Genomic DNA, 26084 nt, shown 5'->3' on the forward strand with positions numbered 1-26084 from the left:
AAAGGATCACACACCATGATCAAGGGGAGTTTATCCCAGGGATGCAAGGATTCTTCAATATACGCAAATCATTCAATGCGATAAACCATATTAACAAATTGAAGGAGAAAAACCAATGCTCATCTGAATAGATGCAGAAAAAGCTTTCGACAAAATTCAACACCCATTTATGATTTAAAAAACCCTGCAGAAAGTAGGCATAGAGGGAACTTACCTCAACATAATAAAGGCCATATATGACAAACGCACAGCCAACATCATTCTCAATGGTGAAACACTGAAACCATTTCCTCTAAGATCAGGAACAAGACAAGGTTGTCCACTCACACCACTATTATTCAGCATAGTTTTGGAAGTTTTAGCCACAGCATCGGAGAAGAAAAAGAAATAAAAGGAATCCAAATCAGAAAAGAAGAAGTAAAGCTGTCACTGTTTGCAGATGACATGATACTATACATAGAGAATCCTAAAGATGCTACCAGAAAACTACTAGAGCTAATCAATGAATTTGGTAAAGTATCAGGATACAAAATTAATGCACAGAAATCTCTTGCATTCCTACACACTAATGATGAACAATCTGAAAGAGAAATTAAGGAAACACTCCCATTTACCACTGCAACAAAAAGAATAAAATATCTAGGAATAAACCTACCTAAGGAGACAAAAGACCTGTATGCAGAAAATTATAAGACACAGATGAAAGAAATTAAAGATGATACAAACAGATGGAGAGATATCCCATGTTCTTTCATTGGAAGAATCAACATTGTGAAAATGACTATACTGCCCAAAGCAATCTACAGATTCAATGCAATCCCTATCAAATCACCACTGGCATTTTTTACAGAACTAGAACAAAAAACTTCACAATTTGTATGGAAACACAAAAGACCCCGAAAAGCCAAAGCAATCTTGAGAAAGAAAAATGGAGCTGGAGGAATCAGGCTCCCTGACTTCAGACTATACTACAAAGCTACAGTAATCAAGACAGTATGGTACTGGCACAGAAACAGAAATATAGATCAATGGAACAGGATAGAAAGTGCAGAGATATACCCATGCAATATGGTCACCTTATCTTACACAAAGGAGGCAAGAATATACAATGGAGAAAAGACAGCCTCTTCAATAAGTGGTGCTGGAAAACTGGACAGCTACACATAAAAGAATGAAATTAGAACACTTCCTAACACCATACACAAAAATAAACTCAAAATGGATTAAAGCCCTAAATGTAAGGCCAGACACTATAAAACTCTTAGAGAAAAACCTAGGCAGAACACTCTATGACATAAATCAGAGCAAGATCCTTTTTGACCCATCTCCTAGAGAAATGGAAATAAAAACAAATATAAAGAAATAGGACCTAATGAAACTTAAAAGCGTTTGCACAGCAAAGAAACCATAAACAAGACGAAAAGACAACCCTCAGAATGGGAGAAAATGTTTGCAAATGAAGCAACTGACAAAGGATTAATCTCCAAAATTTACAAGCAGTTCATGCAGCTCAATATCAAAAACACCAACAACCCAATCCAAAAATGGGCAGAAGACCTAAATAGACATTTGCCCAGAGAAGATACACAGATTGCCAACAAACACATGAAAGGATGTTCAACATCACTAATCATTAGAGAAATGCAAGTCAAAACTACAATGAGGTATCACTTCACACCAGTCAGAATGGCCATCATCAAAAAATCTACAAACAATAGATGGTTGAGAGGGTGTGGAGAAGAGGGAACCCTCTTGCACTGTTGGTGGGAATGTAAATTGATACAGCCACTATGGAGAACAGTATGGAGGTTCCTTAAAAGACTAAAAATAGAACTACCATATGACCCAGCAATCCCACTACTGGGCATGTACCCTGAGAAAACCATAATTCAAAAAGAGTCATGTACCACAATGTTCACTGCAGCTCTATTTACAATAGCCATGACATGGAAGCAACCTAAGCATCCATCAACAGATGAAAGGATAAAGAAGAAGTGGAACGTATATACAATGGAATATTACTCAGCCATAAAAAGAAATCAAATTGAGTTATTTGTAGTGAGGTGGATGGGCCTAGAGTCTGTCATACAGAGTGAAGTGAGTCAGAAAGTGAAAAACAAATACTGTATGCTAACACATATATATGGAATGTAAAAAAAATAAAATGAAATGGTTCTGAAGAACCTAGGGGCAGGACAAGAATAAAGACACAGACATAGAGAATGGACTTGAGGATGTGGGGCAGGGGAAGGTTAAGCTGGGACAAAGTGAGAGAGTGGCATGCACATATATACACTACCAAATGTAGAATGGATGGCCGGTGGGAAGCAGCCACATAGCACAGGGAGATCCGCTTGGTGCTTTGTGACCACCTAGAGGGGTGGGATAGGGAGGGTGGGAGGGAGACGCAAGAGGGAGGAGATATGGGGATATGTGTATACGTATAGCTGATTCACTTTGTTATAAAGCAGAAACTAACACACCATTGTAAAGCAATTATACTCCAGTAAAGATGTTAAAAAAATAAGTAAATAAAAAAGCATAAAAAATAGGTAATAAACATATAGAGTACGAAGTTCATAAAGAAGAAAGTTTAAAAATATTTTTAGAATAAGTAATAAACGTGTATCTCAAAATATCCATAAGGTACAAAAGCATGGAATTTAAGTATACTAATACTTTTTCCTTCCCCTAATCCTTTCAGTATTTTCCTTTCTTCCCATCCCTATCCCCCACCCAAACAACCACTGAGACTAGTTTCTTAACAGTTTGTAAAGGCAGAGAATTTGTCTCTTCCATCCTTTCTGGTGAAGTGATCTCCATTGACAAGGCCTCAGTGTGTAAAGGCTGGGAATCATGTGTGTTGTATAATTGAACTATTTCTTAGGTTGTAGCTAATTTATAGATTTTCTGTGTCAGAGAGGTCATTAAAAATGCCTATTTTGAGAAGCCTTTCCTAATTTCCCTCAGGAGATCTTTGCCCACCTTGAGAGGCTAAGCCTTTGTATTTCGATCTTAAGACATACTTTCCTTTTTAATGTTAAACATAGCTTTTACTTTTTTAATTATAAAATCATATTTCGTATTAGGAAATGTAGATAAGCCATCCTATACCACCACCATCCAAAGATAAACACCTATACTTTGATGTATATACTTCTAGAGAATTCTCATACAGTTTTATACATAATCTTTTAACAAGTGATATCACACTATGATAACAATTTTTCAGCTTATTCTACCTTAGTATACACTATGTATTTTTCCATTTCTAGAAATCATTCCAATATTTATGTTAGCGCAACCTGGCTGCTGTTGTAAATAGACCCCATCATGCAATGGGCACATACAGTAGAAGTGTAAGCCTTGCTTTTGTACGAGTCCTGAACATGAATAGGCCATGGGGGCAGCTTTCCTCCAAGTGAGCAACCAGAAACACAGGCTGTCTGAGGCTCTGCCATCTTTAACACTTGACTTCTAGGGTTTGGTGATCTTGCCATTCCAACCAGCCAGGAGGAAAGAAAATGTAGATTTTTTGCAGCACTGGAAATGGTGTATTTTATTTCCATCCACTTTTTATTGAGCAGGACTCAGGCACATGGCCACACCTAATAGTAGAGAAAGTTGGGAAGTGTATCTAGCTGTGTATCCAGGAATAAGAGGAGGAATTTGGGCGAAAGCCTAGCAGTCTCTGTCACATATTTATTAATATAGCTTGTCTGTGGTCTTGCCTATGTCTGGAAAGCTGAATCCATGTCTGATTCATGCCCACAACACTTTTTACAATAACTGGCACATAGCTGTCACTGCTCTGTAGGTATCTGCTGAATGCATGAGTGGAAACTACCTAATTCTATTGTCCAGGATTAATGAGAATCTTTTCCTTTTTTTAAGGGGTAAACAAGAGACACTTCTCAGATCATGAAGGAAATGTGGAGTAGAAACTTGGCATCTGAGAAGGAAAAAGTTTTTAAGGAAAAGACAGGGTCCTTAGCCTGGACTAGGAATATAGGTGAAGGGAATATAAACTTCCCAGGAGCTAAGAAGGCTTCTGAACAGAAATAGTCTGGACTTGCACTGTAAGGGAACTGCATGATTTCTTTCCAAAGCTGGGTAAGGCAGATCTCTGTATAACCTTTATGGGTCTGAACTGTAATCCTTGATGTTTATGTAGTCTGTATCTTCATGACATGCTTACATTTATAGAAGAGAAGTTTTTTTTTTTGGTAGTGTTGTTCCTGAGAAGACAGGTCTGAAGGTGCTGTGTTGAGGGCTCATTCTGAGAAATAGGAAAGGCCCTGCAGTGGCGGAAATGCCACAGGCTCCCAGGGGACTGGCAGTCCGGAGAGCAAGTGGTGAGGACAGGTGGTATCCTGGCATTGCTGGGAGACGGCAGGATCAAGACCTTCACTGATAAAACAAATGTCTGTTTTCCTACACATTAGGTGATGCTGATAGGGATTCTGGGCAGCAGGTGGGGGCAGGAGAGGCTATGCCAGTTCTCCACGTGCCTTCTGCCCAGGAGAGCCTGGAAGGTCCGTACTGTTTTGTTCCCCTTCTGCCAACCCCCAAAGCATAGTGACTGGTGCCAAGGCAGCTGGCGAAGGAGGCTGAAGCCAGGCCCAGAATTCCCTTCTCACTCCAATCCTGTGTTTTACTGTAATGTCAGGAGCCAGTGAGCTCGGTCCATGAGCTCCCCATTCTGACTTGGCCAGCCCTGCTCTCCACCTTTAATTTGGGAGATCATTAGGGAATAGTTGATTTCTCACTGTACAGTCTGATCCCACCAGTGTACTTACTCTTGGAAACTACCTACAGATTTGGGCCTCTTCTCTGTAAGAGGGTAGCAGGAAGAATGCCCCCCATGGATTCCCATGGCCATGGCTGTCCTGTTATGGGGCCAAGTGGCCATTGGCTCTCTTCCACACTTGGCCTGGTTGGGGAGTGGACTGAGGGCTTTTGGGCATCCTGAACACTTTTTTCTTTTTTTTCTCTAGGATTAGGCACAACCTACTGGGACGCACAGGGCGCTGGAGGAAGGAGGAGGAGGAATGCTCAGCCCCTGCCCCACTGTGCCTTCAGAAGCTGGTGGCCAGCCAGCCAACATTTCGAGGCAGGCACACATCCTTCGGGGCTTATGAATCCACCTTCTTGCCTCCTGCAAAGGGAAAGGGGATGATTGGGCCAGGTAATTTTATTAGTGGATAGACCTTCTGGTCATTTAACATGTTACATTTTACAACTTACATGAAAATCAGCTTAACGTGTTGAAGGCTATTTGCTTGTTGAATGGAATTTTTAAATGGTGCAGCAGTTACTTTGGCTTCAGTAAAAGCTTGGAATGAATAAAGTCAAGAGTGTATATAGTTTCCTTTCAGTATCCCGAGTGGCACATGTAGTTATTAAGATTTAAAGCATTTTGGCCTTTAGATCATAAAATTCCTAGAGCTAAGGGGGAGAGGGTGGAGATGAAGGGACAAAGGAAGGGAAGGGTAAGGGTAAGAGGAGTCTTGTAAATGTTCTTAGCTGATAAATAACATTATTTTATAGGCACTCGTCCACCTGAAACCTCAGAGCTCTTACCATCAGTCCTCACACTGTCCCCTCTAGGAGATAAGAGAGGCAAATGGCAATGGATATGAAATATGAAAGAAGAGGTTCTGAGGAGGGGCTATCAGTTGTTTGCTATAATGTCACCAGGAAGTTTCTACACCATGAATGTAGGGCCAGGTGTCCCAACCCCTGTTAGAATGCTTAGACTGCTCACATGGCTGTGCCCTGGGCTAAGTAAAGGTTGAAGGTCGCCATCTTGCTTTATGATCCATTGGGGATGAGGGGAGGGCACTAGTAAAGAACATGAAAAATCATTTAGGGTAGAAGTAGAAGCAGGCTCTTGGGATGGTCCAAATGATAGGTTTAACTGCCTCCATTTTAATTATGAAGTTATTTCTTTGGGTGTGGCTACCATTTGAGAACCACAAAAAGCAACTGAGAGCACAAAAGTATTTACTCTAAAAAAATTCAGTGGAAAAGAAATGCAGCACGGTGGGCTGGGGAAGGGACTATCATAACGTTTCTTCTAACCCCTCCCCCAGCACTTACTCCCCACCCAATGAATCTTGTTAGTTGGTATATAAGGGGGAAATTGTAATTTAGTCATGGTTGAATGTGTCTCATTTCCTTTTGGTATTTAGAGACTTTTTTTTTCATAATTATGCTTTTGTGACAAGGGAGGTATTGGGATTCTCTGGGGTTTGGGAAGATCTTTGCTTTATCCTGAAAGCACCTGTCTATTCCCTGGTTTCTAATCCTGCCTAGGATGGAGAGATACAAAATGGGCTTCCAATTTCATGGTTGAAGTGAGAAGAGATAATATCAGCTCAGTTCCCTGCATAAAAATTATTTCTAATACAAATCTTCTAGAAGTTTGCCTTTGTGGCTGCAACATGGTCAGGAGGATAAGCTTGTGTATGTGTGTGTATGTAGTTTTCATTCATATATATTTATAAATAGATCATGGGGAGAAATTCTTAAATAACCCAAGAATTAGGCAGGATGCTCTATGTTATCAATGTGAGTGTGCAAGGTGATTCCTTTTAAGCGTTTTGTAGCATCCCTTGAGACAGAATCATGGCAAGTGTCAGGTGTATCAGCCCTTGATGGGAGCAATATCTCAGGCACCTCTAGCAGCAGTTATTTCAAGACAGTCGTCCCTGTATAGGCTCCGCACATTGAGCTTTGGCATTTGCTGTTCTGTAATATCAAAGGAGCTGAAAGAGGAAAGGGTTAAGGAAAATAAATGGGGTCTGATGCGAACATCTTTACTCCTTTTCAGCTTTTTAGAAGATAAATGTTTTAGATTTCAATCTGTGGTTCCCAGCAGCTCTCTGGGAACACTGCAGTCGGCCCACAAAAATCGCTACTGCTGAGCCAACCCTAGATAATGCCTCTCAGCAGGGATGACATAATGTGCTAAAAGAAGACTATGATGTAATGCCCATCTCAGAAGTCAGAGCCAATTTCCGTTACAAAGCCTTGGAGTGTAGCAGGAGGTAATGAGCTAGCATAAATTGTGCAGCTCGGAAAACTTTTAGGTCTGATATTCTGATCTGCATGTTTAAAGGCAGAAGAGAAAAAGGAAATAGAATTCCTAGATCTGCTGGGCTTAAGAGTATCTGCTCAGCAAGAAGCTCTGCCCCCTTCCAACTTGGACAGACTGGTGCCCCAGGCTGCCCAGATCACCTTGGCCCATGGGGGAGATAGTTGTCTGGGTCCATCATCTGCAGCAAGGTGGTGATGTAATGTGTTAGACTAAATTTGTTTCTGCAGATGATGCTTGAGAAGCGGGTATGGTGTTTGAAGGAGATCGTGCCTTCCCTGGCATGTGGGGGTAACCAGGTTGGAAATGCCTAGGAGGAAGTCAAGGGAGGGGGTAAGGAGCGTTGAAAAAAGTCAGAATGACCTTGAAAACTGTGTTAGGTGCAACCTGCCCTGGTTTGGAGAAGTACGTGTGTGGGGTACTAAAGCTCCCAGGTAACCTCCGCAGCTTCACCTTAATGATGTATCCTGACCTCCTGGGGTGTAGCCTGCCTGGCAACCAGGGTCCAGCTCTTTGTTATGTTTCATACAAATGTTGAAAACAGCCATAAATTCATCTAAGCAATGACCTGGAGTCTCAGGATATGGAAAGGAAAGCAGGATCTTTGATTTAAAGGGCGTTCTATCCCATTCCCACTACAGTTTTTTTTTGGTTCATTCTTTCCTTCATTTTATTTTTAATGGCTCTGAGTGCTTGCATGAGGAACACATTTCTATTTTGTTTGCCTTCCATGGTTTCTGTTGCTTATTCCTCACTGGGGGGCTTGATCCTGTAACCTGCCCTGCACACCATCAACTCCCTCTGGAAGGACAGTAGTTTTGTGTGCCTTCTTGTTGCAGATCAGGCCACCAGTGCCACAGACCTGGTGACAGCATTGGCAGAGAATTGCTGGCTTCACAAACTGAATGCTGTGTGTTTAAATAAGGAATGAACATCAGGAGCAGATGAAATTTTTCTGGTATAAGAAAATGAAATAAAACGGAAAATATAACATATAGGTTAAAGAAGAAATGCTCCTGTGACATGCCAACTGAAATGGGCATTGCTTTCTAGACCTTTCAGTGAAGTGCCAGCAAGTCTTTTAAGTGTATTCTTCCCTGTTGAAAGGAGACTCGCCATCTCAGCCACCGGTGGCCATTTGCAGATGGATCACAGGTCAGATATCAATACTATTAACGATAATTTTTTTTTTTTTTGTGGTACGTGGGCCTCTCACTTCTGTGGCCTCTCCCGTTGCGGAGCACAGGCTCCGGACACGCAGGCTCAGCGGCCATGGCTCATGGGCCCAGCCGCTCTGCAGCATGTGGGATCTTCCCGGACCGGGGCACGAACCTGTGTTCCCTGCATCGGCAGGCGGACTCTCAACCACTGCACCACCAGGGAAGGCCCATTAATGATAATTTTTATCCAGTGTTTTTCAGTGTACAGCAGATGCTGTCCTAAACTCCTTGCATTAACTGTCTTGTTTAATTCTTACCAGAACCCACCCTGTGGGGTGGGTCTACTTAGTATTATCACATCCATTTTACAAAGGAGGAAACTGAGGCTCAGAGGGTTTAATTAACTCACCAGGTTCCCAGCTAGTACGTGGCCCAGCTGGCAATAGCCTCCCTCTTATCCTAGGACGCTGCAGGAGACATGCTTAACCACTATGGAGCACTAGTGTACAGATGGCACCAGGTTTAGGTAGAGATGGTTCCTGTCTTCAAGGTGAGGTATTCCACAGGGCAAATGAATGCCTTCATTGATATTTGCACAAAGCAAAGGATTGTTATCTTTTCTTTTTGTATCTGCATCCCTTGGCCCAGTGCTGGGTATATACCACGTGCTCACTAAATATTTGCTAAGGTGGGCAGTGGGGGATGCAGAAGAAAGAGTGCATGAAAGAATAAAATCCAAATCAGATAGAGAGTGCTCTGAAAATGACAAGGAGTCAGGTTGCTTCTAGTTTATCAGTGAAGACTGTATGCAAAAGATGGTCTACAATGTGTCCACATTAGCAGCTAAATAAAGTGAAAGGGCTATTATTATTTGTTCCCAAATATTTTAGCATCTGACTAGGTGACTAGGTGATTGAGTCTGCTTAGTGAATAAGTGGTAGAAAAATGTTATGCACAGATTGCATTTGTATTAATAGAGGCCCCTCCAAAGGCAAGTTCTTACCAGTTCAATAATGTCAGTTTTTAAAAGGAATCTCTGATATACAAATGAATGGGGACAGGAGCATAGTTTGACTATAGGAAGGACATGGTAAAGCAGAATTACTGATTTGGATGGTCTCCTTTATTTTCAACAGCCATGGGTCCACCACTATATAGTTATTGTATTTACACAACAGGACAGAGATTATGAGACCTTCTCCCTCTTCTTTAGTCTGAGCTATGTGACATCTGAGGTTTGTTTATTCTCATCTTTCTAAACCATAAAAAGACATAGAAGGGACCATACAGTTTTTAAAAATCTCACACATATCCTCAACCTACAGCAAGCAAAATCATTCAATCAACAAACATTGGGCCATGGTGAGACCATCTCAGGGGTAGGTTCAAAATCTCATGCTCTCAAGTATCTATTTGGCTTGGAGGAATTTTGTTTTCACCACAGAAACCCTGGGAAATACTCCTTCGACCTTCACACCACATTACTCCTGCCCTGTCTGCATCCTTAATGCCCAGTGACTCTGCCTCCTTTCTGTTCTCACAGCGAGTGCTCTTTGCCTCGCATTTAGATCATCACAAGAAGCTGATCCTTCCTCCAGTGTCTTTCACTCCAATTCATTATGGCCCAAGTAATCTGCCTAAAGGCCAGTCCTCTGAAAAATTTTCAGTGTGTGTCTATCGCCGAGAGAACTTAGACCAACCTTTCTATCTCATTCTTTTAGATACTCTGCAATTTGGCTTCCACCAAAACTTTCCAGCTGTATATCTCTTCATTCATCTATCCTACACTTTAGCCAAACTGGCCTACTTGTTGTCTCCCAAACAGATATTTTATTCTTGTGCCTTTGTGCAATTTCCTTTTTTCCAGGAAGGCCATTCCTCAGTGTCCTCTTACTGTTTAAGTCTTTTCTGTCCTTCCAGCCCCAGTTCAAGAGGCCACATCTTTGATGAAGATTTCTTGGCTCCTGCCTCCTGGAAATGACTTGCTCTTTCTCTGGGCTCCCGTAATATTCAGGTCGAATCTCTCAGGGATCCTATCTGATTCCTCCCTGTGTTATAATTGTTAGTGTGAAATGTCACAATCTTAGAATTTTGCGACCAGGAGAAATATTTTTCTTCTTTTTAAATTCCTAGGGGCAAGAGTACATCTCCTTCATATTCACGTCCCATGGAGTGTGCAGCAGATTCTTATCACATGGCAGATGTTCAGTAGATGACTGTCAAATGAATGAAATGAGCATTTAAAACCCACAGTTGCAATATTAACCATTGAGACATATATAGTCCCAAAGCTGGAAAATGGGGTTCACTTAGATATACTTGTCTCTGCTTCTTTTTGTCCCTTAGATATGGGTGACCAAGGATATTCAGTGAGACTTGCTGCTATTTGGTTTATCTGAGGAGGCCAAAAATAGTTGGGAAGAAAAGGGTGATGACAAGGAGATGACAGGAAGCTGCTGACTAATTGACTTTCTTTTTTTCATCAAAAATTTTCACCCTTTACTTCTCTCTTTACTATCCCTTTCGTCTTCCTCCTGTTCTCCACACTTTTTGACTCATGGTAAGGACCATGAGTGATCAATAAAGATTAGATTAGATTAGATTTCTTGCTCCATGGAAGCTTTCTGGTTCCACTGAATTATTATGTCCGTTGAGGAAATTTAAGTCTTGCTTTCCCATTCTATAAAATGAAAGGGTGATAATGGATTAGCCCTTATAGCATCAGAATTTGTTGAAATCTAGTAAGTGACAACGCTAGATATTTTCCCCCTCACTCGGGTTGTTGAGTTCTTGAGTAGAACATTGACATCTTCTTTGCTATAGATAGTTTTATGGAGGATGTTAAACCTTGAGTGGGTGAAAAGTATTTGAGCTGACTGGTGCCGAAAACTCACAGGGCTAAAGAAATTCCCTTTAATGAATAATAGGGTAATGAAATTCCCCTGTAAAATTTGGCAAAGTCAAGAAAAGGGTGGGTATTACGGTGGTGAAACTTCTGTGAACCAGAGGGGTAGCTAATTGTAACTATTCTTTTTCTGGAAGCTGGTGTAGGCACACACATCCCTGAATCCAAGAAAAAAAGACTTTTTTTGTCCATGCTCAAGCACCTGTTAAAAGAACAGTCCCTGAGCCTCTATCTGTGAATAGCTATGACGAAGCTCCACCTCTGACATCCTTAAAGCATTTCCTTTGATGAAAGGTCACAACCTCAGCCTCTCCAGGTTGACTTGAAGCCAGCTACTTCCTGCCCAAACCAAAATAACTATGAGCTAAGCCAAAGGATAAGACAGTTTGAATGGATCAGCAGAAAAGATGATAATGAGATGAGGATCATCAAGATGGTGTTGCTTCCACTGATGGTTCCCCGGTCTCCTGCCCATGTAGGGTAAATAGGGACGGGGAGAAGAGACCTCCCAGGAAATGGATGTGAATCACGAGCAGTCCCCCATGACTACCTATGGACCCCCTCCTTCCAGGAATGAACTCACCAACTGACTTCAAAAAGAACTCAGCCCACATCTGCCATTGACCACAGTCTTGTCACCAACACCTTATGATTAACTGAATCAGAAGCTTCCGACAGGTCTAAAATTAGCCTGGCTAAACATACCATTAAGGAGTCAGGGAGGAGTGTGAATGACCTTTCTTCAGCCCTGGTCTCCCAGATCCAGTCAGCTGTGGGAGCTCACTGGAGTGCTAAATTGAGCTTTTAGGTTCTTAAAATAAATGACCCTTTAGACGGATTTTTTTTTAATTGCCTGAAGGTGCATATTTTTAGAAAGTTTGGAAACATTCTGTTCATCTATTTTAAATCATTTGAGTGTAAAAATGTGGCATTTTCACACTTTGGGATATTCAGGTCCCCTATTCCTTTTTTAAAAGTCTCTAATATTTTTATAAACCTTTCAAATTAGTTTATTTAAGGGCCAAATTTGATTTCCTCACCATTTCTGAGGTAGGAATATAACTTTTGAGGGAAAAGAAAATCATGGTAGTTTGTCGTAAAGAAGTTATAAATATGTGGGAATACTATTCTCAGCATTATATTTCTGGTAGCGACTTAAGTACCCATGGAGAAGAGTGGCAAAGTCAGGGTCTGTGTTTTTACTGCTTTATGCAAACCTTTAATGGTAAATTAAAGAAAAAGATTCATTCTCTTTATCCTTGCTACTCAAGGACACCCTTAGCCTCCATTTCTTTCCAAGTTCCAGGCGTGAAAGACCCAGGGGAAGAAACTGAAGATGACATGGTGTCATTTCTGAACTCTTGCTTGACATGAGCCAGAATGTTTCAATTTCTTTACTTTCCAGCCCAATTATTTTGAAATTTCATTTCTCTTCTCACTAAGCCAGCGTGTCCCAAAGTCTGTTTCCTAGAATACTGTGTCTGTAGGATGTTAATAGATATGACATGGAAAAAGAGTTTTGAGTTAAACAGATTTCTTTACTGCTGGGCTTCTTTCTCAGATTCCCTGGTGTGTGATGTGAATCTCTGAGAAGGGAATGTGTTGCGTAGTATTTCTCATGCTTATGTGCCTTGGATGAACTTATTCTGCCCTCTCTCTCTCTTTCATTCTCTTTGTCTATTTATTAAACCAAGGATCTAGAAGACTGATGTTTTCAGAAGCACAATCTGGGAAGTAAAAGAGGATAATATTTGTAATTTCAAAATTTATATGTTTTTCAGTTGACTGGGCAGTGATCATCTTGAGTGGCTACTGGTATGGCCCAGCTCTCCCACCACTGGCTGGTGGCCCTGGACCATCACTTGTCTTCTCTGAACCTCCATTTCTTTATGTATAAAATGAGAGGGCTGGGCCAGAGGATCCTTTGGACCATTATAGTGCCCCCTCCCCAAGTTCCTGCAAGGTGGACAGTGACAGGGCTTGGCCACCCAGCCGCTCACCCACAGTTGGTTGGACTAGAGGTGGAATAGTGTTATCTGTTCAGGCGTGAATGATGTACTTTTGGCCTCTTCTATTTGAGATATTGTCAAAGAGTCATTAGGGGTCAGAGAACACACCTAAGACATGTTAGGCTAAAGGAAATCCTTTAACAAAGGGCAGGCATCTGAAAATGGGAGCTTGGCTAGAAAGTGGATCCTCAGCCATGATTTTAATATAGGCCTTATAGCCCAGCTAAGGTCATTTTCATGATTTTGAATTAAAGTGTGTCTGTGCTAATGCTGTAATTATAAACAGGCTCTATCAAGTCAAGGAGCATTTGCCCTTCAGTCATTGTATTTCAAGACACTGTCCACTTTTGACAAGTGAAAAATGTCTTTAGTTTGGAAGTCTACTACAGAAAAACATAGCTGTGATAGTTACATGTCATCTTCTCTCTGATCCTCCTACCTCAAACCGAGAGCCTGCCATCAATGTTTGAAGAGCCCTGGCTGGACTGGAAGGAAAGCCCATGTTCTATGTAAAGACACACTAGGCTTTAAACCCCACTGGGCTCCGGTTTCCTGATCTGTGAGGTGAGATCCTGATTGTACTGTCTCTTGGAAGCACACCTCCAGAGGCTTCTCTGTCCTTCTCCTGATCAAAACGTACCCACCCCAGGGCCTTGCCCTCAGCTTTTCAAGCTGAGTCTTCAAACATCTATGGCGGGTTAGGTGTTCACGGCTTCATTGCTCTCATGGGGACATTGTTCTAGTTCTGTTGGCAGTAAGACACCCTTGCACACAGTCTGCCATAGTTTGAAGGAATGCATTAGTCCTGATGCAAACCACATGTTCTGAATGTGGCCATAGTGTTTTGGCGGCTTGGTGTATTTTGGAGCCATCTTCATTCATACTCCCCAGGCAGCTTCCTTTCGTCCAAGTCTGTGCATTCTTAATAACAGTATACAGAAGCCAGGGTAAAGCCTCTTATTTACACTCTATTCTCATCTTGGCTCAAACAAGTCGCATAGGATCAGAGTGGTGAATATGGCACCTGTTTGAGCATAGATGAATTGGGAAGAAGAGTCTCTTCCCCAGTAGACATCATTGTGTGGCTGTCACAAGTCTACAGTTTGTCCTTTAGGTCTCTAAAGACAGGCTCTGCTGTACCAGTCCCTCCCACAGGCCTCTTCTCATAAATCAGCTCACCCTCTCTAAGCTCCTCCAGTGTAGACAGTAGATTGTGTGACCCAGCCCTCCTCAGGTGAGTGTTGAGTGCACTAGGAGTAGGTATCTGATCCCAGAAGAATCATTCCCTAGGCTGGGTTGATCAATGATATTTTTTCTCTCAATAATTTGACCTAAGGATTACTTTCCTGTCTCCCTTGCATTAGAGTTGGCTCCTTCTAAAAAAGCCTCATCTCAATTATGCTTCTGCCTAAATTTCCTGTCATCCCCACCATTTTTCTTTTCCTAAAATTTGAGCTGAGAAATTCCTATGGGAATGACTTACCTGTTGGTTTCTTTCTCATATATATGGAAGTTCGTCTGTTTGCTTATTAGTACATGGTGGAGGAACAAATGGATGGATTTTCATCTTATTTGGAGAGTACATTTACATGGTCTGACTTAAAATATAGGCTGTGTAACGTCCATGAAATTCACCTTTTGGGGATGAATGAGGATAACTCAAAGAGGGACTTTTTTTTCCATAGACATTTTCCAAAATATCTGCAAGAGATTGATTTGCAATCAAGTTGCTTTTGGGCAGTTGGGTCTAGCTGATTTGAATGATGGAGTTTGATGTAGAGGTTGAGGTAGTTTGGGAACTAAAAGGGACTTGGGCATTTACGTGTTTCTCTCACTGGAGTCTGGAGTGTGGTATGGACCATCTTTGTGCACTCTTTTCCAGGGATGGTTTGGTTTTCTGCTGAAAATATTTGAATCACTTTAGGATTAAAGCCAGGTTGAAGAAGAAAAATAGAGAGAGAGAGAGAAGAGGTGGCTTCCTGCCTTTAGTCCCTGAGCAGTTAGGAACTTCCAGAGTAAGAGGGTATGAGACTCATTCACTGATGCTCAGTGCCTGAGAAACACTGAGAGACCAAACCACGTGGGACTGAGATGGAGGCTTGGGGGTGGCTCCATGAAGTCTCAGGGACTGAGGGATGGACTGCATGGCTGGATGTTCTGGCTACAGTGTCATGTCAGGGATCTGGGATTATGTTTGCGTTCAGCATGTTTTTTTCTCAGCACGTTTCTCAGAAACTGTGGAAAGCAAATGCTTAGGCATATGGGCTGCTGTCAATGATAACAAATGAATTGTACACATTTTTTTTTCTAAATTCCTAGAAACTGAATGACCACATGGCTGGATATAAAATAACCCCTCCCTTATTTTAGATTTTCAAGTGAGGTTTAAAAGATAATGGTGAGGGGCTTCCCTGGTGGCGCAGTGGTTGAGAGTCCGCCTGCTGATTCAGGGGACACGGGTTCGTGCCCCGGTCCAGGAAGATCCCACATCCGCGGATGGGCCCGTGAGCCATGGCCGCTGAGCCTGTGCTCCACAACGGGAGAGGCCACAACAGTGAGAGGCCTGCGTACCGCAAAAAAAAAAAAAAGATAATGGTGATACATCTTCAAGAAATTAGAATTTCGGGGGAAATCTTGATGGTGTATCCTGTGGCAATTTCAATGACAATTTGCAACTTTTCTGTTGGTGTGGTGCATCATTTATTCTGCAATGAGCTGGATGTTGTTTTAAACACTATGAATTGCAAACTTCATAAACAGGAGAAAAGCAGATGTAGTTAGAAGGGCCCCTTATAAAAGTCCATTTAGTTTGTATAAACAGTTTAAAATTTATGGAGCCTCCTTTGTTTGTAATTAAGAATAGTGGAAATGAAAATAACATTTAAAATAAAGTGACAGGGGCTTCCCTGGTGGTGCAGTGGTTGAGAGTCCGCCTGCCAATGCAGGGGACATGGGTTCGAAGATCCCACATGCCGCGGAGCAGCTAGGCCCGTGAGCCATGGCTGCTGAGCCTGCGTGTCCGGAGCCTGTGCTCCACAACGGGAGAGGCCACAACAGTGAGAGGCCTGCATACCGCAAAAAAATTAAAAAAAAAAAAAAATAAATAAATAATAAATAATAAGATAAAATAAAGTGACAGGATGACTTTATATACTAATAATATTCCCTCAAATCACATAAGGTAGGCATTATCGACATCTATGTTTTACTGATGATAATCAAAGAGATTAATTGACTTGCTCTAAATGACACTGCTGGTGGTGAAGTAGGGATTCAAGCCCAAGTCTTTCCCTACTATTCCTCATGTAATTCCATAACCCAACCCTGTGGTGTCTTCTTTATACAGTGTATTTTTGGTGAAAAATGAACCTGCAGCAATAAATAAAACAAAGCAGAGCAATTTAAGTACCCAAGAGGAAAGGTCCCCCACCACACATCCTCTTGCTCTACCTTTTATTCCAACCATTACCATGGAAACCAGCTACACCATCTATCGCCATCTTTGTGCCTCCAGGATTTTTTGACTTGGCAGTGTGGACCACCTACTGGAACTCACTAGGCTGTTCTCATGCATGCGCAAGCCTGGAACGGCAATCCTTGACCAATGGAGGATGGTAGCCGGTCAATAAATGCTCCTTTCCTGGATGGCTGCTCCTACAAATCTCTGCAATACACCTTGCATTATTTTTTTCTTCTTTCCTGTTTTGTTTTTTCCAGCTCTCAACTGTTTCCTGGATTGATCTCTGTAAATTAATGACCCATATTCAAGCCTTTATCTCAGGCTCTGTTTTCTGGGGGAAACCCAAGCTAAGACAAAAACTTTCTGCAAACACGAGCTTCAAGACTGCTCACTAATTACAGCAGACATTCATTGTTTCTGTCATTTGGTATTCACTCTTTCTTCTTCTTTTTTTATTGAAGTGTAGTTGATTTATAATGTTGTGCTAGTTTCAGATACATGGCACAGTGATTCAGTTTTATATATGTATTTATATACAACTTTTTCAGACTCTTTTCCATTATAGGTTATTATAAAATATCGAGTATAATTCCCTTACAGTAGGTCCTTGTTGGTTATCTATTTTATATATAGTAGGTGTATATGTTAATCCCAACCTCCTAATTTATCCCTCTCGCTCCCTTCTCCTTTGGTAACCATAAGTTTGTTTTCTATGTCTGTGGGTCTATTTCTGTTTTATAAATAAGTTCCCTTGTATCAGTTTTTAGATTCCATATATAAGTGATACTCTATGATCTTTGTCTTTCTCTGTCTGACTTACTTTACTTAGTATGATAATCTCTAGGTCCATCCATGTTGCTGCAAATGGCATTACTTTATTCTTTTTCATGGCTGAGTAATATTCCATTGTGTGTATGTACCACATCTTCTTTATCCATTCTTCTGTCGATGGACATTTAGGTTGCTTCTATGTCTTGGCTATGGTAAATGATGCTGCAGTGAATATTGGGGTACATGTATCTTTTCGAATTATAGCTTTCTCTGGATATATGCCCAGGAGTGGGATTGAAGGATCATATGGCAACTCTATTTTTAGTTTTCTGAGGAGCCTTCATATTGTTCTCCATAATGGCTACACCAATTTACATTCCCACCAACAGTGTAGGAGGGTTCCTTTTTCTTCACACCCTTTCCAGCATTTATTATTTGTAGACATTTTGATGATGGCCATTCTTCACTTTTTTTTCTTATGGTAACCATAGCTTGAATTCTTCTTTTTCTAACTCAGTCCATGTGGCTTTGGTGTACCCGATTCCATCCCCTGATCCACATATTCCAGGCCATAGTCTAGGTTTGGAGGAGAACACGTGATCTAATCAGATGCTGTCAGACTTTTACTGGGAACAGAACTTGTGCTCCTATGTGCTGGGCTGGGCCCCCTGAGAGGCTGAGAGGTCTGTGCCACCAGTGCCGTCATGTGGGACTGGAGACTGTGAAAGGCAGGACTAATTGAAGGAAAAAAAGCCATGTCCTGATCATACTATTTGAGTCCTGAATCCATCTATGCACCAAACTAGATCCACCCCTGAACTGTTAGTAAGCCCATAAATTGCCCTTTGGCCAAGCTGCTCACTTGCAATGAAAGTGTCTCAACCATTCTCCAAATCTTCAGGACGTCTAGGTTCAGGCCTTGCCCTGTACTAGTAGACATCCAGACGCATCTCAATTTCCATTGCACAAGTATCCTGCCAACAACAGGATTAAAGAAACTACCATGGGGAGATAGATTTTTTTTCCTCATCCCATCCATCCAATCAGACTGAGATGTTCTGGGTGAAATAATCTGTGGCACAGTTTCAATCTTCCCTCGCAGAGGAATGGCAGAGTCTCAGTATCTTTGCTGATGAGATCATGGAAGCTGTGGCTAAGATGGAGTCATTTCTGTCTTGATGAAAGGGGTGGGTTAGCTGTGTAGTGATGACTTTGGTGTGACTCACTTCTACTGGGGCCCTGGTGTCCTCTTTCATTTTCTAGAATTGCTGTTTTTGAGGAATGCTCTGTACTAAGCTGTATACTGAGTCTACACTAGGATAATGCATTCACAAGCATCGCTGGTGGTGGTTTGGATAATCCATGTTCTATCGTCTGCAAGACTTTGCGCCTCAGGTTTTACCTTCTTGTTCTCATTTATGCTTATTTCACTTTTGGAAATTCACAGCCTTCTTCCCTAATCTAAATCATTGTCTTCTGCAAACCAGTGTCTTCTGAGGAAGATTACTCAGATTTAGAAGAGTTTTACCAGAAAGACCTTTTCCTTTTCATTTCCCTCCACCTCTGCTTCTGCTTCTAGATGCCAGTGTATTTATAACCTACCTGATGGTGTGATGCAGATAAAGCCTTCCTAGGCAAGGGGATGAGGGCATCATGCCAGTCTTAAGATGGTCCTAGTTTCTGAGCATAGAGGCAACCACTTAAATCTCTAGAGCTTGCGTGATTTCTCAACTGCTTCAAGCTCCACATCAGAGTATCTCTGGCTTCTTAAAGGAACAAGAAACCCATAAGCTCACCTCATCTGTCAGCCATTCTTAAGGCTTTTTCTCCATAGGCTGAACAATTTTATAACTTTCTTAGTTGTCTGAGGTGTAGAAAGCTCAAGAAGAGGTGCCCAGAGTTAGTCTGGGACAAATACAAGGGTGTAGGACAGACTAGCAAACAGAAGTCCCAAGCTGAAAGGAGACACCAAACTGAAGAAAAGTTCTGTTCATCTAAGCAGGCTCTCTGAACAATGCCTTTTTCCCTGGGGGCTTGATCTCCCAGTGTCCATCTGATCATGTTCTCACTATTAGTTCTATCTTTTGAAGACAATGCTTTCCTTTGAAAACGAATCTTTATCTCTGGCATCAGGGTTTTTGTTATATTTGCCAAGGGGCCCTGGGGCTCAATTTTACTTACTGGGAGTGCTTATATGTTCCTTTGAGTTATTGTTAATTTTTTACTTCTAGGTAAAGAAGTGTGATGTGACTAGTTTTTTAGTTTTTAGAGTAAAGCTCTAGTTATAACTACCCTGCTTTTGCCTGTTGGTACAACTCAGTAGTCTACTTTTCAGCCAGGAGAATGGGGTCCTGAAGACAATTGAGCAACAGAAGGATGGAGGAAGGCATTTCTAGTTATACTGGTAGCCTTGGACTGACTGGATGCTTCAACTGGCCACCCGTAGGCACGTTGATGAGAGGCTAAATAGAATCCTGCTCTATTTAGGATTGCCTTTGGGGCCCCCAAGTAGGGCCTGCTAAAGTTTCTTTTACCTCCTACTATACATAAACAAATTGAATTACACAATTATGACAAAAACATACTTCACCAGCACCATTGGCCATCCCTCAGGCATTTGGGGTTATAAATCAAGGTCTAGAGAGGGCACATCTGACCTCACAGAGCTGAGAACCTGGCTCAACACAGCTAGTTGCAGGGATTTCTTAGACACCCTGTTGCGCAATTGTGAGATTCATCACCAAGTCTTCCAATGGGCTTCTCTTGGTGCTCATTTTGTAAAGACTTTAAAGCTGATGGTTATTTATTAGTGAGCATTGCTCTGTGCAAGACACTATACTTAGCACCGCAAGATAATACAAAGATGGAAAAGAAAGGGTTCTTGCCTTCCACACATTTACAATCTTGCTTCCGAAGCCGGGGCACCCAACAGACAAAATTAAACAATGAAATACATGTTTTGTAGGAACACAAGACTGCAGTCCTGGAGATGTTACAAGGTAGCTGGTGATTACTAATTAGGTTTACTCAATATAATTAACTTTTTTGATGATAAATAAGTACACCATTGTTGTTTTACATAACCTTAACATTCATCACCACCCAAAGACAGATGTAGATTTTGTTTCTGATGATGAATACCCTATGATTTATTTTGCAGCTCTGACTTAGAAACTAAGATGCTGTTGTTATTTTATTTATCAAAACTAACAGTTGATGGAACTAGATTGGATATTGCTATGGCCCAGGAAAAGTTCTGAGCCACTGAGAGTATACTGTTGCCTGTCTGAAGAAGTCAAAGAAGCCACGTGTGGTAGGGAAAAAAAAAACCCAAAACTTTCTGGAGTCAGACGAGACTAGGTTCACGTATAAGACTTATCTTGACAATTTGTGAGCTGTGTGACTTTGGGTAATCTACTTAATCTCTCTGATGTTCCAATTGCTCACTGGTAAAGCAGAGACAATATCTTTCTTACAGGGATATTGAGGGGATACATGGTTTAATGCACATAAGACACCTAGCATAATGGCACGATATGTGAAACTGGTAGGCACCCCATAGTGATAGCCTTTAGACTGATGCAACTATACACATCTGAATTGCCTCTTCAGGTCACTTGAATCTTCCCATAGGATGACCAGGAATTGTGACATATGACGAGGGCCCAGGGTAAGTTACGCTGGGCTCTATCTTGATTAGAGGTTGTGCAGTTTTAAATGCCAGGTATATAACAGTAATAATTTAAGAAGACATTATTGGTTTCAATAAATTTTTTAAAGTCTAGAATTTGTTTTTACTAACTGGTAATTCATAATTGGTAAAAACATTTTCTACACTTTTTTTTTAACAAATGAGATCAAATGATGTCTTCTAAGATGAAAACTATAATATGGTTGATGTTGCTGTGTTTGAATAAGAGCTATGGTTTGGTCACAGAAAAACTTGTCTATATCATACACTTGTCTAAATGCACACAAATGCATTTAGAGAAAGTAGTGGTTGTCAGGGTCAAAGGCATTTATATATGTACCATAGACAACTTTGTAAAAGGAAGTTGTTAGGATACTGTTACAGGCTGAATGATGTCCCCCCGTCTCCAAATTCATATGTTGAAATTCTAACCCCCAGTATCTCAGAATGTTTTTGGAGATGGGGTCTTTAAAGACGTAATTAAGGTAAAATGATGTCATGGGAAGGGGCTCTAATCCAGTATGACTGTAATCCTTGTAAGAAGAGGAAATTAGGACACAGACAGGTACAGAAGGAAGATGATGTGAGGACACAGGGAAGAAGACAGCTACCTACAAGCCAAGGAGAGTAGTCTGAGAAGAAACCAATCTTGCCAACATCTTGATCTAGGACTTCTAGCCTCCAGAATAGTGAGAAAATATATTTCTATTGTTTAAACCACCTAGTCTGTGGTGTTTTGTAATGGCAGGCCAAGCAAACAAACACAGAAACCAAGGTAGTCCTAGAGGATCGGGAGCTTATCTCTACACTGTGGATAAAGGTGTGTGAAGTAATAGAATAAATCAGTGCTACTCAAAGTGTGGTTCATGGACCAGTGAAAGTCAGCAAATAGTTTGTTTTTAGTCTGTGAGAAGCACATAAATTGAGAGAATAAATGTTTATAAATTACAAAAAAAAAAAAAAAAGAATTAGGAGCTTATAACCTGGGACCAGGATCATTCCATTTAGATCTGGCCACTATTTTTCTCAAGGGAAAAAATATAAAGAGGAGCTTGTGATTCCCTGAACCAGGTACTTATACTGCTAAGCCAAACCCAAAATGTGATATTCAATATGGAAGTCTGAGAATAGAGTACAAACTGGGTTTTAACTGATGTCATTTAAAATGTGTGAAAAATCAGACTTCCAGGTAAGATGGCAGAAGAGTAAGACGCGGAGATCACCTTCCTCCCCACGGATACACCAGAAATACAGCTACACGTGGAACAACTCCTACAGAACACCTACTGAACGCTGGCAGAAGACCCCAGACCTCCCAAAAGGCAAGAAACTCCCCACATACCTGGGTAGGGCAAAGCGGAGAGATTCCCGCACAGAGGAGCGGTGCCGAGCGGCACTCACCAACCCGAGAGGCTTGTCTGCTCGCCCGCCGGGGCAGGCGGCGCTGGAAGCTGAGGCTCGGGCTTCGGTCAGAGAGCAGGGAGAGGACTGGGGCTGGCGGCGAGAACTCAGCCTGAAGGGGGCTAATGTGCCACAGCTAGCCGGCAGGGAGTCCGGGAAAACTCTGGAGCTGCCGAAGAGGCAAGAGACTTTTTCTTCCCTCTTGGTTTCCTGGTGCGCGAGGAGAGGGGATTAAGAGCGCTGCTTAAAGGGGCTCCACAGACGGGCGCGAGTCACGACTGAAAGCGCGGAGCCCAGTGACGGGCGTGGGACGCTGGGGCTGCTGCTGCCACCGCCAAGAAGCCTGTGTGCGAGCGCAGGTCACTGTCCACACCGCCCTTCCGGGAGCCTGTGCAGCCTGCCACTGCCGGGGTCCCGGGATCCAGGGGCGGCTTCCCTGGGAGAACGCACGGCGCGCCTCGGGCTGGTGCAACGTCACGCCGACCTCTGCCGCTGCAGGCTCGCCCCGCACTCCGCGCCCCTCCCTCCCGCCCGGCCTGAGTGAGCCAGAGTCCCCGAAGAGGCTGCTCCTTTAAGCCTGTCCTGTCTGAGCGAAGAAGAGACGCCCTCCGGCGACCTACATGCAGAGGCGGGGCCAAATCCAAAGCTGAGACCCAGGAGCTGTGAGAACAAAGAAGAGAAAGGGAAACCTCTCCCAGCAGCCTCAGAAGCAGCGGATTAAAGCTCCACAATCAACTTGATGTACCCTGCATCTGTGGAATACATGAATGGACAACACATCATCCCAAATTGAGGAGCCAGGAGTCAGTGCTGTGCCTCTGAGGTGGGAGAGCCAACCAACTTCAGGACACTGGTCCACAAGAGACCTCCCAGCTCCACATAATATCAAACGGCGAAAATCTTCCAGAGATCTCCATATCAACACCAGCACCCAGCTTCACTCAACGACCAGCAAGCTACAGTGCTGGACACCCTAAGCCAAACAACTAGCAAGACAGGAACACAACGCCACCCATTAGCAGAGAGGTGGCCTAAACTCATAAAAAGTCTGCAGACACCCCAAAACACACCACCAGACGTGGACCTGCCCACCAGAAAGACAAGATCCAGCCTCATCCACCAGAACACAGGCACTAGTCCCCTCCACCAGGAAGCCTACACAACCCACTAAACCAACCTTAGCCACTGGGGACAGACACCAAAAACAACGGGAACTACAAACCTGCAGCCTGCAAAAAGGAGACCCCAAACACAGTAAGATAAGCAAAATGAGAAGACAGAAAAACACACAGCAGGAGAAGGAGCAAGATAAAAACCCACCAGACCTAACAAATGAAGAGGTAATAGGCAGTCTACCTGAAAAAGAATTCAGAATAATGATGGTAAAGATGATCCAAGATTCTATTTCCCAGATCCAAAATCTTGGAAATAGAATAGACAAAATGCAAGAAACAGTTAACAAGGACCTAGAAGAACTAAAGATGAATCAAGCATCAATTAAAAACACAATACATGAAATAAAAAATACTCTAGATGGGATCAATAGCAGAATAACTGAGGCAGAAGAATGGGTAAGTGAGGTGGAAGATAAAATAGTGGAAATAACTGCTGCAGAGCAAAATAAAGAAAAAAGAATGAAAAGAACAGAGGACAGTCTCAGAGACCTCTGGGACAACATTAAACGCACCAACATTCAAATTATAGGGGTTCCAGAAGAAGAAGAGAAAAAGAAAGGGACTGAGAAAATATTTGAAGAGATTATAATTGAAAACTTCCCTAATATGGGAAAGGAAATAGTTAATCAAGTCCAAGAGGCACAGAGAGTGCCATACAGAATAAATCCAAGGAGAAATACGCCAAGACACATATTAATCAAACTGTCAAAAGTTAAACACAAAGAAATCATATTAAAAGCAGCAAGACAAAAAGAACAAATAACACACAAGGGAATCCCCATCAGGATAACAGCTGATCTCTCAGCAGAAACTCTACAAGCCAGAAGGGAGTGGCAGGACATAATTAAAGTGATGAAGGAGAAAAACCTGCAACCAAGATTACTCTACCCAGCAAGGATCTCATTCAGATTTGATGGAGAAATTAAAACCTTTACAGACAAGCAAAAGCTGAGAGAGTTCAGCACCACCAAACCAGCTTTACAACAAATGCTAAAGGAACTTCTCTAGGCAAGAAACACAACAGAAGTAAAAGACCTACAATAACGAACCCAAAACAATTAAGAAAATGGGAATAGGAACATACATATCAATAATTACCTTAAATGTAAATGGACTAAATGCTCCCACCAAAAGACACAGATTGGCTGAATGGATACAAAAATAAGACCCATATATATGCTGTCTACAAGAGACCCACTTCAGACCTAGCGACACATACAGACTGAAAGTAAGGGGATGGAAAAAGATATTCCATGCAAATGGAAACCAAAAGAAAGCTGGAGTAGCAATTCTCATATCAGACAATATAGACTTTAAAATAAAGACTACTAGAAGAGACAAAGAAGGACACTACATAATGATCAAGGGATCGAGCCAAGAAGAAGATATAAAAATGGTAAATATTTATGCACCAAACATAAGAGCACCTCAATATATAAGGCAAATACTAACAGCCATAAAAGGAGAAATCGACAGTAACACACTCATAGTAGGGGACTTTAACACCCCACTTTCACCAATGGACAGATCATCCAAAATGAAAATAAATAAGGAAACACAAGCTTTAAATGATACATTAAACAAAATGGACTTAATTGATATTTATAGGACATTCCATCCAAAAACAACAGAATACACATTTTTCTCAGGTGCTCATGGAACATTCTCCAGGATAGATCATATCTTGGGCCACAAATCAAGCCTTGGTAAATTTAAGAAAATTGAAATTGTATCAAGTATCTTTTCCGACCACAATGCTATGAGACTAGATATCAATTACAGGAAAAGAGCTGTAAAAAATACAAACACATGGAGGCTAAACAATACACTACTTAATAACAAAGTGATCACTGAAGAAATCAAAGAGGAAATTAAAAAATACCTAGAAACAAATGACAATGGAGACACGACGACCCAAAACCTATGGGAGGCAGCAAAAGCAGTTCTAAGAGGGAAATTTATAGCAATACAATCCCACCTTAAGAAACAGGAAACATCTCGAATAAACAACCTAACCCTGCACCTAAAGCAATTAGAGAAAGAAGAACAAAAACATCCCAAAGTTAGCAGAAGGAAAGAAATCATAAAGATCAGATCAGAAATAAATGAAAAAGAAATGAAGGAAACAATAGCAAAGATCAATAAAACTAAAAGCTGGTTCTTTGAGAAGATAAACAAAATTGATAAACCGTTAGCCAGACTCATCAAGAAAAAAAGGGAGAAGACTCAAATCAATAGAATTAGAAATGAAAAAGGAGAAGTAACAACTGACACTGCAGAAATACAAAAGATCATGAGAGATTACTACAAGCAACTCTATGCCAATAAAATGGACAACCTGGAAGAAATGGACAAATTCTTAGAAATGCACAACCTGCCATGACTGAATCAGGAAGAAATAGAAAATATGAAC

This window comes from Mesoplodon mirus, assembly GCF_964341445.2.
Source record: "Mesoplodon mirus genome assembly, chromosome: 5".
NCBI classification, from domain to species: Eukaryota; Metazoa; Chordata; class Mammalia; order Artiodactyla; family Ziphiidae; genus Mesoplodon; species Mesoplodon mirus.